Source organism: Tachypleus tridentatus, chromosome 9, assembly GCF_004210375.1.
Source record: "Tachypleus tridentatus isolate NWPU-2018 chromosome 9, ASM421037v1, whole genome shotgun sequence".
Classification (NCBI taxonomy): domain Eukaryota; kingdom Metazoa; phylum Arthropoda; class Merostomata; order Xiphosura; family Limulidae; genus Tachypleus; species Tachypleus tridentatus.
In genome coordinates, this window is record NC_134833.1 from 142604696 (window position 1) to 142620893 (window position 16198).

The 16198-nt window shown below is 35.7% G+C and overlaps 1 long non-coding RNA gene and 1 pseudogene across 2 annotated transcripts in view; both read left to right on the plus strand.

Moving 5' to 3' along the window:
• The window catches only part of LOC143226552 (inositol-trisphosphate 3-kinase A-like), a 67156-nt pseudogene that overhangs the window by 30505 nt on the left and 20453 nt on the right, over positions 1–16198 (plus strand). The window lies entirely within an intron of this gene.
• On the plus strand, positions 1086–6221 carry LOC143226553 (uncharacterized). Its single transcript, XR_013014669.1, has 2 exons — positions 1086–1731; positions 5368–6221. It is a non-coding gene; the product is annotated as an uncharacterized LOC143226553 (long non-coding RNA).

Here is a 16198-nt window from a genome sequence, read left to right on the forward strand (position 1 = left end):
TAGGCTGTTTTAAATATCCCTACTTTATTTTTAATGTCTCGTTATGTGAAACTTGTTTTTCATCTTAAAATGCAAATTTTTATACAGTATACTTTTGTAGTGAATTGTACCTTCGTGTTGATTAAAAACAAATTGACATCATTGTAGTAAACTCTTCACTTGCAATATTATTACGAATATATACATGAATAATCATACATGTTTAACGCATACTAACTGATGTTAACGTCAAACGTCTCCATTTCGTTAGAATTTTACATTATTAAAAATAAAAAGAAAATAGATAAAACTTAATTCTGAAAGAAAACTGTTTGAAGCATCGTAGCTACACTTAAGCCTTGCCATTTTGGAAAAAAAAAGCCCTAATGTAATACACCCATACCCCCCGCAAAAACAACAACAACAACTAAACTTTATAGTTAGAACTAACTTCAAAGTAAAAAATGTATATTACGTGAGCGATCACATATTTAACGTCGGGGCAACGCACCAACACATCCGCCATATTGTGGGACCCCAATGTAATGCAAATTTCTATGCTTATAACTGAACAATAGGGAAGAGTTCCATAAGAAAATTACACTGGGTATTTTAAAATGCTAAAAACACCTCTGTAAATGATCAAATATGATTATTAAACTATTATTATATTAAAAATTACATCTTTTCCAGCAAGGCGTAAAATTATTTAGAATAAGTACGATGTTTTGATCACTGGTGGGATCATTTTCATGTATACAAGTTTTAACCTTTACCGTTAACACTTATATACTTAAAACTGATCGTACCAGAGATCGAAATGTCGTGTACGTCATAAAAAATATTATTCTTTACTGTAAATGTAACCTTTAATAATATAATAACAAAGCTATCATTCAAAATATTATGAAACATTATCTTCATTTGGGTTCTTGGGTTGACCTAACTTCGTCATCTAAAACATTTCAGATAACCATATACATACATACATATTTTAATCGCTTGTGTTTCTTAATTAAAGAACGGTCACACCATGCACACGTAATAAATTATTTATATTTTGTAGTAACAGTAATTAGGTCAGATGTATCTCCGGTAGGTGGCAGCACGTTCCATTTATGCCAGGTTCGTTTAATGATCACGTGCTTGACACTTGTCGAATGTATCTTCGTGACTCGCTAATAATACGAATCCTCTAACCAGTTTGACGTGTATAGGGGAGCAGGTATAACGCATAACACTGCGTCTCAGAAGTGAGTTTCTCATTATCAAGAACGCTTAACACTCCTCACATTTCTGATAATGGCTGGTTTGAGAGACTTATGATTTATCTGAAAAGCACACCAGTCGTTAGGTCGTACAACGCCCGTGTTCCCATTCTCAAGGCCAAACAAGTCTCTTCTACCTTAGCAACGGGACTAGTTAGATTTACCTTGTTTTACTGGACTAAGTTGTGCAACACCCTACTTGACAAAGAACCATAAAGATATCAGCCATCTTACCAGGTAGATAAGCGTATTACTCTAAAGTAGAGTACTTGAAAACTGCCCGAATTTCTTTCCAAATCTCACACACACAAAAAGAGTATAAACCAGGACTTTCGCTTGGTACACAACCGTTATGGATAACCAAGTGGGTTACGAGGTTTACCGGCAGAGCTTACCACCTCACAGTGAAGAATACACTGATGATAGCAGTAGTGACGATTTGAGTAGTGATTGGGAAACGGAGGTGGAAGACAAAATAGCAAAGGTCTGCGCATAAAACGATGTGTTAAAATTTTGTAATAACCCCTAGGATTGTAATGATTTAGTTTGAGTCATAGAAGTAGCTACTTCCATAGCCGTGTTTTTTGTTTTTTTAACATTTAGAACTATTATTAATGGTAATATTTACAATCTTAAGCCTAATTTGCAGTAGTATAGTGCTAGTGGTAAAAGCTGTAAGTTTTTATTTAGTTAGAATTATTTATAACTTTTACTGAACAATGAAGATGCGTAACTGTCTTTAAATATTTCGAAAGCTAGTTGTTGATTAGCAAGCAAAATTACCGAGAATTCATTGCAATAACATAATAAGATTGCTGACAAACGTTTCTGGTCGTTGTGTGACGATTTGCATTATGGAATATAAAATGAAATAGGGTTAAGTAAGTTATATCTTATTAATACTGTTTATGACAATGAAATTAGCTATTTACAGTATTTTTTGTTTCCCTTTTAAGTAATTTGTATATGACATTGCAGCTTTAGACAAATGTTTCTTATATTTTACTTAGTTTACAATAAGCTCAGGGGCGGTTTTAGTTATTCTGGAACCGTGGGAAGTAAATGGGGGCCCCCATAATGATGAAAAAACCCAGTGTGTGAGGCCACAACTAATTGTCCAGCTTGTCTCTGAGGTAAGACCATCCCAGCTACCAACAAACTAAAAAAATCACGTGGTTTTAACGTCAAGGTTCTTCAAAACACTCAGACGGTATAAATTCACACCAAGGTATTCATATACCTGGTAGTCTATGAGGATCGATACACATGTTTTCATCTCTCTGTGTATACTAGCGATATAAATCGAAATATTTCATCAGACTTTGATTAGGTTTGATAGAAAGGTTGAACGTTCATTCCCAAGGGCTGATTGGATGTACGTTAAAAGCCAACCACTTTCGTTACAATGGAAGCCAAAAGAGATTTTTATTTGTTTGTTATTAAGTACAAAGCAACACAATGGGCTCTTTTTGCTGTGCCTGCCACATTTATCAAACCTCGATTTTTAGCAGTGTGAGCCCTCAGACTTACAGCTGAGCTACTGGGAGAAGGGAAATGAAAAAAATAGACGTACATTTGTGTGACTGGGGTATTATTTGGAATATATCAGCGATTCCCAAAGTGTGGTCCGCGATTGATTTACAAAAAAATAAATTAATAAAATAAAATGCTTGTCTGCAGTAAACTAGAAAAATTAAATTCATTTTAACCTTTTCACTACCAACCGCCGTTTTTATACTTTCTCCAAGCCCTTGTTATATATTTTAAAAAATTTAATTAAACCAGTTAATATAAATATATTATAATAAAATTAATATTTTCCAATACATTATAATTTAAATTTTCATTTCATTTAACTTGGAGTTCTCAGTATTTTAACTAAACTAGTGTTAACAGGAAGGAAAATTGAAAGTTTGTACTTAAGGCTACAAAACTATAGAATGCACAACTTGATGTTTGCCTTTATATCTTCATTCTTCAGGAATTAAAGTGTTCTCACTTAGTGCAATTCCCAAGATTAAGTTTTACGGTGGTGATAATCTTGAGATTCTTGTGAATTGCCATAAATTTAAACATGTTAGATAGAAAAGTCTTCCTGCTGAGTTCAAGCCGCAGCAGTACTATAAAACACCTGTATATTTTATAATCAATAATGTATTGATAGAACTATTACTTCCAGCTTGATGTTAAGGCTTAGCCATGTCTTAGCGGGTTATCTAATTAGATATTTGAGGAGGTCGGGCCTCATGAAAAATTAAAAAAACAAAACAAAACAATCTCTAGATGGAAAAGTTTGAGAAACGCTGGTGTATACTGTACACTCTTGTGCAAATTAAATGAAACAATACGGAAATTTACGATTTTTTCAATGTTTTGCGTTTTATTTCTGAGAATCCAAAAATTATTCACAAATTAATACATGATATGACCGCCTTTATTTTTCAGAAGATCATTAATCCGCTTTGGCATCGAGTCCACGAGTTGACTGTAATCTTTACTAATTTTTGGATCGCAGTACCACACCTCAATTATGGCCTCAATTAGGCTTATCTTTCGTAGTACAGTCTTTTCCCCGAAGTCTTTCTTTACAAATCGCCCAAAGATTTTCAATAGGATTTAAGTCCGGAGAGTTTCCAGGCCAGTCCAGCACTTTTATTCGCGTTGTAGTCATAAAATTCTTCACAACTTTCGATGTGTGGCACGGAGCCAGAACTTGCTGAAAAATGCCAGATCCATCTGGAAATTTCTTTTTCAATTCTGGAACGACTCTTTTTCTGCAAAACTTCAATGTACTGTGGTCCTCGCATCATACCTTCTACGATATGTAAGCCTCCGACGCCATAGTAGCTGAAAAAGCCCCGAAACATCTTCTTCAAAGGATGCTTTACGAACTGATTGATGTGAGATTCTCGAAGTTTCTCACCTGGAGATCTGCGAACATGCAGACTTCTTTGACCCTGTACGAAGAAATGAGTCTCATCACTGAATAACACCTTCCTCCATTGTTCTTACGTCCAGTTCTTGTATTTCCGACCCCATCGATACCGTTTTTTCTTCATTGAGTTGGTAAGAAGTTGTTTTTTGACTGGTCTCCTTGCCCTTTTAACGCAATTTCGAATGACGTAATATTCCTCAAAATTTCGTCATATATCCCAAAAATAGATTAACCGTACTGCAAAACACAGCTAATGACGCCGTCTGTGTGAAAAATAACTATGAAAGGAAATCAGCGGGTCCAGCGAGTCTACACAGACCGCCATGCTGAAAATATTGTAAAATGACCATTTGTTTCAATTAATTTGCACAAGGGTGTGGGTTGGTTGCAAAATTCAGAAAAGATGTGGGGTGGGTTTACTTTCTGTGTACCTTTCTAGTTTTCAATCTTAATTTTCCTTAGAAAATTAATCATTTTTCAGTCATGTGATTAGTCACAGGAAGGTAAGAAATTAAGGGCATCATAGTAAATTAGAAAATAGTAAATATATATGTGTGTGTGTATAAGGTAGAACTGATATTGTTATTAATAACTTGAAATTTTAATCATATTTGTTTTGTGTTAACGTGTATATATATGTACACAGTCTAGCCGTAATTTAATTTCTCACTAAGATTTCTTTATAGCGATCACAACTTTAAAATCGTGCAACATGGATAGAAGTATAGTTTTGACTTTAATCCGTGACATGGTTAAAAAAAAATATTGCAAGTCACGTAATGTGTTAAACTTAGAAGTTTAAATGATGGCATTCCAGCAGTTTTTGAGAAAAGTCACAACTGTTTCCTAGTTCGTTTTGTGCAATAGTATTAAATATTTTACCCATTGTATAACCTTTGTTTTAATCTTCAAAAGTATGATATTTCACCACACATGAAGTTGGAATTTTGTACTATGATGAAGAATGGTTTTCTCTTCGAACTTTCCAAAGTTTAACAGTTTCAAGAAGTAACGAATAAAATGTAAAGATACGCCTGAAACTTGAAGTGTTCTTTATCTATAAAAGTGAAAGAGTGTGTTGCCCGAGAATAAACTCGTTTTTATTAAATAAAGGTAAGTCAATTTTACTATAATATAGTGTGTCACGTGTATCCCATAACTTACTTTCTTACCTCACGTTTTCAGAGGAAACTTTCTCATGGACGTCATGTGTTCAAACAAAGCTGACTAATGTCATAACCTCGACTTACGTCGCCTAATAACTATTCGACCGAGTTACAAGGAACTGTTGATAAACGTTTCACAACAATTTTTACCTACACAATTGCGAGGTTATGTTGGACGTGTGGGTTTCGCGATATCTGGCTCGGGCCCACGACAAACAGTTCGTGCATTTTAAAACGTTCCCGCTCTTCTGTCTGCTGTACTGATTGTTTGCTCGAATTTCGTGTTCTTTATTGTCAAATTTTGACTAAACATTGCAAATTTCCAATGGATCGTAAGTTTCTAAGTGATTTGATTCCTTGTATTAGAGACTCAGTGTGAGCTATAAATCAGATGTGTAAGAAACATCTGATTAATGTAGTGTTAACACAATACAGTAAAAGTCAATTTATGTTTGCTATTTTCATGGCATTAACATTTTTAACGGGAATTTTATCTTCACCACCATATATGTTGGAAACAGTTTTCATGCAAAAGCTAAAAGTGTTTATCGGAAATCGAGAATGTTTGTAACCTTGAAAAACGGATTCCCAGTTTGGTCATATTTAAAATACAACGTAAACAAAAAAAAAAAAAACTACTGAACTATTATTAACATTGCAAGGTTGGGTGTTTCACCAGTAAAAATTGGTCAGTTGACCAATTACGTATAATGATCAATAAACCTTTATTTTTTCTTCTCATTTTACGCGAGTTTTTAAATATATTGTAGTTCCCTTGCTAGATTATTCTGGAGTCATATTATGTAGAATTTGAATAAAGTGTTTTTATTTGTAATTGTAACAACAATCTCACTAATAAACCCATCAAAAGTATGTCAGTGTCATATTTCCCCGAAAGGGGCCAAAGGCTACCAGGAGTGATCGCCTGTCTTTAGCCCCACTCACTTTTATACTGTAGTGTATTGTTTGTTAGTCAGTCAGTAGACACTAAATTGGCGTTACAGTCATACAAAGGACGCCTAATATTGCAGTTTTTATTGTCATGACGTCAGTAAAACGTCTGTATGCCAGGAGTAATGATAGTAATTACGCACTGTTGGCTACAACACAACATGGTAATGAACTTAAAAAGCAAGAAGTGAACATATTCAGTACTTTTAATTTTGGTTTTATTTACTCTTGAAACAAAACACTTTTGGGGACCCTGCGGAAGTACATCTAGTCTGTAGGTGTTTTACTTGTCCAAGTTTCTTATTTTATTTTTGTAGAAACGTCCTTACCTCATTTTTACCCATTAAAGGTGAGAATTGCAAGATATCTGTAACATTTAAAAGATTCTAAACAACATGTAAAGCTTGTAATGAGATTTTTAAATTTTCTTCATCTCTTCGCAGATTTCGTCTTCCATTGTCATCTCACTAGTTTCTGATTATCACGCTTCTTCTCTCTCCCTTCTCTTTACTATTTTCAAGAACCTCATTCTTATCAGATACAAAACCAATCTGAACTTCTTCAGGGAGCATTCACATAATTTGGAAACTATGGTGGACAGTGACCGACATCTCAGCTTCAAACATTTGTTAATCATGTTGTATCATTGTTTATTAAGCACTGTTCCTTAAAGGATTAATTTCACAAAGTACATACTGTAGTGCAAGGAAGAAACATAAGGACGCTGGGTGTAGTGACTAAGAAAAGGAAGGAGGGCGGGGGGGAGGTATAAATCTTAACAAGAGAAGTTTTCATAGTAGGAGTCACATCTCTTATGGTTTTGCAGCCAAATGAATCGTGTCGTGATTGAAAATGAGATAACGGTGTAAGAAGAGTTCTTGTTATGATGAAGTCATTGTTATTCTCCACGACTTTAATGTGGTCACATCATGTAGTTAATCCCTTGACAATAAACTACAGTAGTTAGTTTCTTTTGTAATTTTGGGATATTGACCTTCTCAGCATTGGTGAGTGTACGTTTTTTTTTTTACTTGATCATGTATATTTTGTCGTATGATGAAGAGTTCTTGCTTGGCATCAAAACATGGAAGTTATTTGCTTCCATCCTTTAAGTTAGTTAACTAAAGTCTCAAGGGGGTTGGATGAGGTTCGAGTTTCTCCATCAGAACATATTTTTCTCGAGAATATCAGTTTGGATTTTTAAAGAACATCTACCAGATACTGTTTCTTCCGCTGTGTGGTTTTCCTACAGGTTTAAGTAATGGACGAAGCCCACCAAGGTTCTCAAGACTCATTAAGCTTCGATAGAATGATGAGGTAATGGAGAAGTCGATCCTTCAGACCGGATATTGGCACCTGTTTGTTTTTATTAACTTTACCTATTTCTTTTCCCTTCCGTAAAATCGATGACAATATTTGCAATTTATTAGCATCCTTGAAAAATAAATACATTGTATGTCCTACACACCCACAGTATTGGAAGTATGTTTACTCATTTTTCATTATTGGCTATATTGTCTGTCTCATTAGTTTCCAAGTGGTTTTCCTATTAGCTACATTAATTCGTCTCATTAATTCCCAGGTAGTCTTCTTATTAGCTATATTGTCTTGTGTCATTAATTACCAAGTGGTCTTCCTATTGGCTACGTTATCTTGTCTCATTGATTACCAAGTGGTCTTCTTACTGGCTATATTGTCTGTCTCATTAATTCTCAAGAGGCCTTCCTATTGGCTACGTTATCTGTCTCATTATTTCTCAAGTGGTTTTTCTATTGGCTACATTATCTGTCACATCACTTTCTAAGTGGACTTTTTAGTGGGTGCGTATTTGTTGCACCACTTCCCAAATAGCTTTTTTATTGGCTGCGTTATCAGTTGCAATAGACACTAGTTTGGATGGTCTCAACTCAACAGTACTGTTTGAAATAGATTTGTAATGTAATTTATAGGGTGGCGAAATTTGTCGGTGCTATAAATTAAATAAAGGACCAGCTTTGGACTGGTGCTATAAATTTATTGTTTCTTCATTGCAAACATCGTTTCAACCATAGCTGACGTGAAGTGAATTCTTGATTAGGATGCTAATATTCTGATGGGTATCGGTGTTTTGAACGCTGGAAGGTTTCTCGCTAGCTTGATTACAGCTTCTAAAATAGTACTACATATTTGAGCTTTAAACAATGCGCAAAAAGAGTAAAACAAACAACCAGGTTTTCGTTATTTGTCGTACAGAATTCTTTGCATTAATTTAGTTCTCAACGTCTGTAGTGGTCAGAAGCCATAGGAGAGACAGCAAGACCTAGTCTCATACTCAACTGAATAGTCATTCTACGTAGCTTTTAACTTTATTTCTATCTTGATGGTGAATAAAAGCTTCCAAAACATTGCTTTGTTTTATTTGTTCAGAAATAGGTTATCAGTACAAAACTTACACTTTCACTAAAAGTCACGATTACTTCTTATCTCTTAACTTTCTATGAACAAACACTCGGCTTTCATATAGAACGGTGTTTAAATGCGTACCTAATGAACTTCTTTTAGAAAAAAAAAATTCAACCAATAACAGCAGATTTAGAATCAATTTCATCCAGTAAACACAATTCCAGAGAGATCCAACTTTCAGATAAAACGTTCAACTAATAGCAGCAGTTTCAGAAATTTTCTCGACCGGTAAACGTTCAGTTCCAGAGAGATCCAACCACTTAAAATAAAATTATAACTCGCCAGCCAATCAATATGAAAACCTCCATATATATTTAAGTTTCTTAATTTTATTTAACTACCTGCAGTAACGTAACTCCAGTTAACAATCATTTCTCTCCCCCTTCCTTCAGTGGTTCATCGGTGAGCCTTAAAATTTAGGGCCCAACATGGATAGGTGTTTAGGGTACTCGAGTCGTAATCTGAGGGTCGCGGGTTCAAATCTGCATTAAACCATGGATGCTCGCTCTGTTAATCCAACTATTCGTTGGTAAAAGAGTAATCCAAGAATTGGCGGTGAGTAGTGATAACTAGCTGTCTTCTCCCTCTAGTTTTACATCACTAGATTAGAGACGGCTAGTGCAGATAGCTCATTGTATAGTTTTGCGCTTAGCAACAGACAAATTCTACTTGCTCGTTTAAAGAGTTTTTTAACTATTATGTTAAACAATCAACCCAGTATTCGAAGTATTGAATTGTATAAACGTTTTAACACTCAAATGTATTTAACAGTAATGTAGTATATCTTTGGAATGGTTCATCAAAGTCTAATCAGCTCTTTTAATTTTGTACAAATCACAGATATTTCTTTTTCATGGTGTTGTTTAACGTTCCACCACCAGGAAAACCGTAGGAGGTACTTCAGTTAAACAGCAGATGCCTATCTTTTAAGGATTAGCTGTAATTACCTAGTAGTACCTAGCTCAGAATCTACAAATCAGTCAATGTTAAAAGACACAAATATCCAATGTATATTTGTTTGTGTGATGAATACAAATATTCATACGTTTATTTTTTTGTAATGTGATTGGTAAAATTATGCTATGCTACTTATTTTCAACGATATAATTTGAAAGTATTAAAAACTTCATAGCGAACTGACTTACTAGTCCTTTGGAAACAAACAGTAATGGATACATACACAGCAAGCGAATTGAAATGTGTGGGTGAATTTGAAATTATGACATTTAAAACAGCTTGTTTTAGTTCTGTTCTGATTTCTTCTACTATTTATCAGTTGCTAACGAAAAGTGGTAAAAAACAACAACAAACAAATCAAATTACATAATGCATTCAGACACTAAGATTAAAATTACGTGTTGTTAGTCCAAAATTTGTTTGAAGGTGTTGGTGTACACGCGCATTAACGTCACAGCGTATAACGACTAATTCGAAAATGTTGGCTTCTACAGGCCTGACGTCAATAAGTTTTTTCTTTTTTGTTTTAAATCTCTCTCTCTTTCTTCCTTCTTGGAGCTTGTTAATTATCACCCAGTTGTTATCTTGACAAAAGAGAGAAAAGAAAAAGTTCAAAACCTAACTACGCTGAAGAAAAAGTTCAAAACCTAACTACGCTGATGTAACAAACAGTTATATTGCACCTCATAATACCAACATTTTTATCGAAAATAATGGATATTTTAGCATATGTTTAAAGTTTTAGTCGTGAAAGAAAATGCTTATCGTTTGTAAATCATGATATTTTATAATCTAGTAATATCCAAGATGCATGATAAAGCAAAATGTTTTTGATTTATTATCGTTTTACCGTCGATTATAAAATATTGAGAGCTCGAATCTTCAACATAGGCCTATTTTCTGTTTGTCGAAACGAATAAAACTGCCACGACTACACCAGTCCGTTAAAATATGTTTAGTTTCAAATTCATAACACAAACGCTATCTATTTACACAAGATTGAGTTGTATTAAATACATTTTTATCTGGTTGTAAATCTGAGTAATAGCAACACGAACATTTCGTGTTTTTAGTTGACGTACATTACTATATCTCCGTTATACATAACAAGAATGTCGCAACATCCACTTTAAACAAGTATTATTATTACTTGAAAGGCTTCGAAACATTTTATAACAATTGTGACACATGCCACAGACCAAACCAATGAACGTCTATGAGGTAATGAAGCAGTGCAATAACCTTAATTATGCTGGAATAAAATAATGTTTCTGAGCGGATAATTAAATGATAAACCAGGAGTTTGTTTGTTTGTTTGTTTGTTTGTTTTCTAATTTCGCGCAAAGCTACACAAGGGCTATCTGCACTAGCCGTCCCTAATTTAGCAGTGTAAGACTAGAGGGAAGGCAGCTAGTCATCACCACCCACCGCCAACTCTGGGGCTGCTCTTTTGCAAACGACTAGTGGGATTGATTGTAACACAATAACGCCCCCACGGCTGAAAAGGCGAGGATGTTGGGTACGAGGAGGATGCGAACCCGCAACCCTCAGATTACGAGTCGCACGCCTTAACCCACCTGGCTATGCCAGACCAAACTAAGAGTTAGCAGCTATGATAAATAAACTTGGTTTCTAAATGCCAGTCATCGGTTTGTATTCGGGCAACTGCATATTGAGTTACACCTTGTTAAAGTTTCCATTATGTGGTCGAAAATAAAGAAGTTTTAACGTGGTGTAAAGTTCTGTAAGAGAGGGTGGGTGGGTGTGTTTGGCGTTTTATGGCGCAAAGCAACTAGACTATCTGCGCCTCTAAGAGTAACTCTCCAATTTTATTAACCCGAGGACCCATTTTAACTTAATGTTTTTACACGAACAACTAATCTGTTGATGTTTCTTCTCGGGTTTATTTGAAGATTTCGTGTATATGAAAAGCTATATTCCAACATTACATGTTTAAATTTTCCAAAAAAATATATTTTTTTTATAAATCACATACTTTTAAATATTGTTATGAACTTCGGACGGGACTTCCGAATCCCAGCTAGACAAATACTGTTTTATAGTATATATTTTTAATTAACTAGATTTTATTTGTTTGTTGTTAAGCACAAAGCTATACGATGGGCTATCTATGTTCTGCCCTCCACGGGTATCTGAGCTTGGTTTCTATCGTTGTACGAGGTATGATCAAAAAGATCAAAGATTTCATTTTTATTCCGAAGAATAATGTATATACATCATTATTATATGCTATACCCTTCAAAGTAATCTCTCCCAGCTGATACACACTTGTTCCAACGTTCCTGCCATTTTCAGAAGCAATGCTGGAAGTCTTCATGTAACTACGTTCTGCATTCACATTATTATGGATGGTTGGAATGTCATCAAACCTCTTTCCTTTTAACTTCCCCTCGGTGTGGATTTCTGTACGTAGTGAGGGGTTCTCTCTCAGTAGTTGTTCTTATACTTTACTGCTATTGATCTCTCAATTTGCTCCCTTCACTATTCTCCCACTTTTAATGGAGGGTTGACAATAATCCACGAGGCAGTGACCATTTTCCTATAATTTTGAGAGAGACTGGCCGTGGTCGATGCCATCCGACTCGCGTGCCCCAGTGGAACCTGGATCAAGCCAACTGGCCCTATTTCACTGAACAGTAGGCGACTGTGTAGCAGCAGTGACTGACTGTATTGTACAGGCAGCTGTTCAATTTTTCCTAAAACCTCGACGCGCTTTCCATGATATCCTCGTCCGTAGTGAAATCCTGCCTGCCACATGGCACGAAAAGTTAAAAAACGGTCCTGGGATAATTTTCATAGATATTCCACACTCTCGAACCGCATCACTTTCCAGCAAGCTTGGCAGGTAAGACGTCAAAGCCAGAAGGAATCTTGGATTAAGTTCACAACCAGCATCTCTTTTACCACCAGTTCCAAAGTCATATGGGACAAGATTAGAAAGGTCAGTGGGCAGTATACTTTTGTTCCCCATTCGATCTTGCTCTCTGTTGGCCAGAAAGTAGCTGATAAGCAGAGCATCGCCGATACTCTCGGTAAAAGCTTTTGCCAGGTATCTAGCACTTTTTCTTCATCCTCCACATTCTTAGCCATCAAGAATTGAGCAGAGCGATCACCTCTTTCCTTTGGGGCTGATCGTCTCTATGACTATAATCGCCTCTTTACACTGGTAAAACTCAAATTGGCCTTTCATCGGTTTGGCAGTAAATTGGTCAGACTTGATGATATAACCAGATGCTGCGCCATCTGTCTTCTGCTTTTCATACTATTCTCTTTATTGTTTTTAATTGGATCTGGCAGAAGAATGTTTTTCCTGATGCCTGGTGCCAGGCTGTTGTCCTACCTTTCTCTAAGCCTGGGAAGGATCCCAAAATTCCTTCAAACTGCTTTGACGAGCTGTCTTAATAAGACCTTAGAGAGGATGTTTAATGGATGTCTTGTTTGGTTCTTCAAATCAAACCTCCTTTCGCCCACCCAGTAAGGGTTCTGATGACAGTGCTCCACCATGAACCACCTGATTCGACTTGAAACATCAATCAAAGAAGCCTTTCTCAAACGACAACATCTTGTATCAATATTCTTCGACCTTGAGAAGGATTATGATACTACATGGAGGTATGACATTTTGCCAGACCTCCATATATATGGGTTACGTGGCCATTTGCCCATTTTTATTAAAATTTCCAAGAGATTCCAAGTTGGTATGGGTTCGATACTTCCCCGTTCTTTTCTACAGGAACTTGGAGTCCATCAGAAACTTAAATACTGTTTACTAGTCATGCTTTGGGTATGTGTGTCGTATTGTAAACAGCTTTGTTTGGTTTTTTTAGTCATGCTCATGATATTTTTAATCGAGCTAATGTTATTGTGATGAAAATCACAAAATGCACGCGCACACACACACGTATAAATTATTGCACGACACTGGGCTTTGTGAGCCTTGAGCAACGTGACTTTCCAAGACTGCTAATAGATCAGGTCTTGAGGTCACCTATATATACGTAAAAGTTATTGTCAGTACGGCTGCTGTTAGAATTTCTATTTCTATTTGAATAAACATCAAATGTTATTTTGAAGTGTAAAGTTTAAATATTTAAAATTTTCTGTTTTCATTCACTGGGAAGTGAGATTATTGAAGTACTTCATTTGTCTCGTTATCGTACAAAAAGTCTTAAAAACTGATTTAGAAATATGACTCAGAAATGTTATGATATTGTTGTAATTTCTTTCTCAAACAACCAGAGGGGCCTGATGGTTGGGACACTCGACCCGTATTCTGAGTGTCTCGGGTTCGAATCCCTGTTACCGAACATTCATGCCCTTTCAGCCACGAAGGCGTTATAATATTACTGTTGGTCCCATTATTTCTTGGTAAAAGAGTAGTCCATGAGTTGGTGGTGGGTGGTGCTGAATAGCTGCCTTCCTTCTAGTCTTATCACTGCTAAAGGAGAATAACTGAGAATTAGTTGAAGTACAAAAGAGCTTCAGAAAGTCGCAGCAAACGGCTGACTCCCTCAGTCAATGGTCTCAGGTTTCGAATGTACTAAACAGACCCACCACGAGGCGTTTTTCACTGATTATCTAACTTTTTGAACAATAAAAAAAAAACGTAGGATTAATTTGGGAGAGGGAACCTGCTCAGATTACTTTACTTCCGAGGCAGGTGTGCCCCAGTTTTCCTATTTTATTCATCGTATATGTAAGCGACAAGCCATTAATAGTCACGAATTCTGCCTCAGTTCGTGATTTGCAGATGACGTGGCAATTGGTTGGAGTTCCCCGACACCGTCCATAGCAGAAACTTACAACCCGTGTTAAACCAAACAGTAGAGTGTTGCAAAAAAACAAACAATATAAATGAACGTCCCTAAAACACCAACAGCCTTACATTGTTTAAAAGTTCCAAAAAACACAAAATCTGTATCCGAATGGAACTTTCCTCCAGCCTGCCACGTCATATATTTTTTTCGGTATTATATGTTGCTCTAAATTAAATCAGAAAACCCACATTAACCAGATTCGAACCAAATCCAAATTATTTGAAGATCATGTCAGGTAAGATCTCGGGAACTTCCCCATAGAACATTAATAAAATATACAAGCAGTACGTATGGCCAATAATAGAATATAATAGTCGAACATGGATAAACATTTCACTAACCCTAATCAAAAGACAGTTACAACCCATACAAGACTTGATACTTTTGTAGCATATAAAGAAGTAAGAATTACAAACTTGTATTTCTCACACAGATACTGAAGTATACAGACAGTAAACAGCAGGCTCTGACAGCGCTTAGAAAATCATTTTAAGACAGATACGAATAAGAACTAGTTACTGTTTCACGATATTATGTTAAAAATGTCACATTTCTTATCAGTTTGTGTGCTTTAAGAATAGCAAGAGGTCACCTAGCGCTAAACTTTAAACATTTATGTCTGATTCTCTTGTCATGAATTCTTGGAATGTGTGTGTGTTCCGATGTATGGGACTATCATGTATGGGTATATACACACCTAGAGAAGAAATGTATATTCCGATACAACGTGTTACACGTGGCCTATGAATGGACACGGCTTTGAAAGGGATTGGTATAAGACCACAAACAGTGCACAGCCCTTGAATGTAATTCGTTTAGCATTTAGCAAAACACACGATGGTGTATCTTAACACCAACTATGCAGAAGGGAAGAAGAGGTCTCCGAAACACCTGATCTTCCCAGATCCCGACAGAACGACACAAAATTACATTTGGTGGAGTCAAAACAGAGATTTGAAGTTTGAATAAATAAGGTTTCCAGTATCTCCAAATTTTCCCCTACTTTGTTATATTCCCTGTTGTTTTTTTTATCAACCTTGTTTGCTGGCTGTTCTTATGCTCAGTTATAGACAAAGAATTACATGACATGGTAGTTGACTTTATACGTTGTAATTATAATAAGCATACCTAGTATCTAGTCAATACGGTTTTCGCTTCATACGTAATGCAGGGGTTGGTTCCTTGAAGATACTGATTGTATAGTGTACAGAGTATTGAGTGTCTACACGTTGCAGCCGTCTGATGTTCATGTATGGTGATTCAATTTCACCCTACACTTAAGGTTTTAAAGGAACAAGAGATGTTTGTAAGAAAGCTAACATCAAGGGGTAATGATAGCAACATTTATAATGGAATTATGATGTTTTTGTTTAGCGTATGTAAGATATAGGAGAAACTAATTGACTTTTCAATAGACCTACGACTCTTGTATTATCTAATTTAGTATTCTACAGAAGATTTAGATACAATGTACCAAACCATTTTGTTGTAGGTGGCAATAAAACGATAATGAAAAGAATTATAAATGGCTATTTTGAGCGGATTATTTTCTCCTTGTAAAGGTAGCAAGTGTACTTTTTGTGGATTTTTATATGTGCTCAGCTTTATCAGCCACTATTAGTGGTTTTAAAGTGTTGTTTGAACTGAATCTTTACTGTCTAA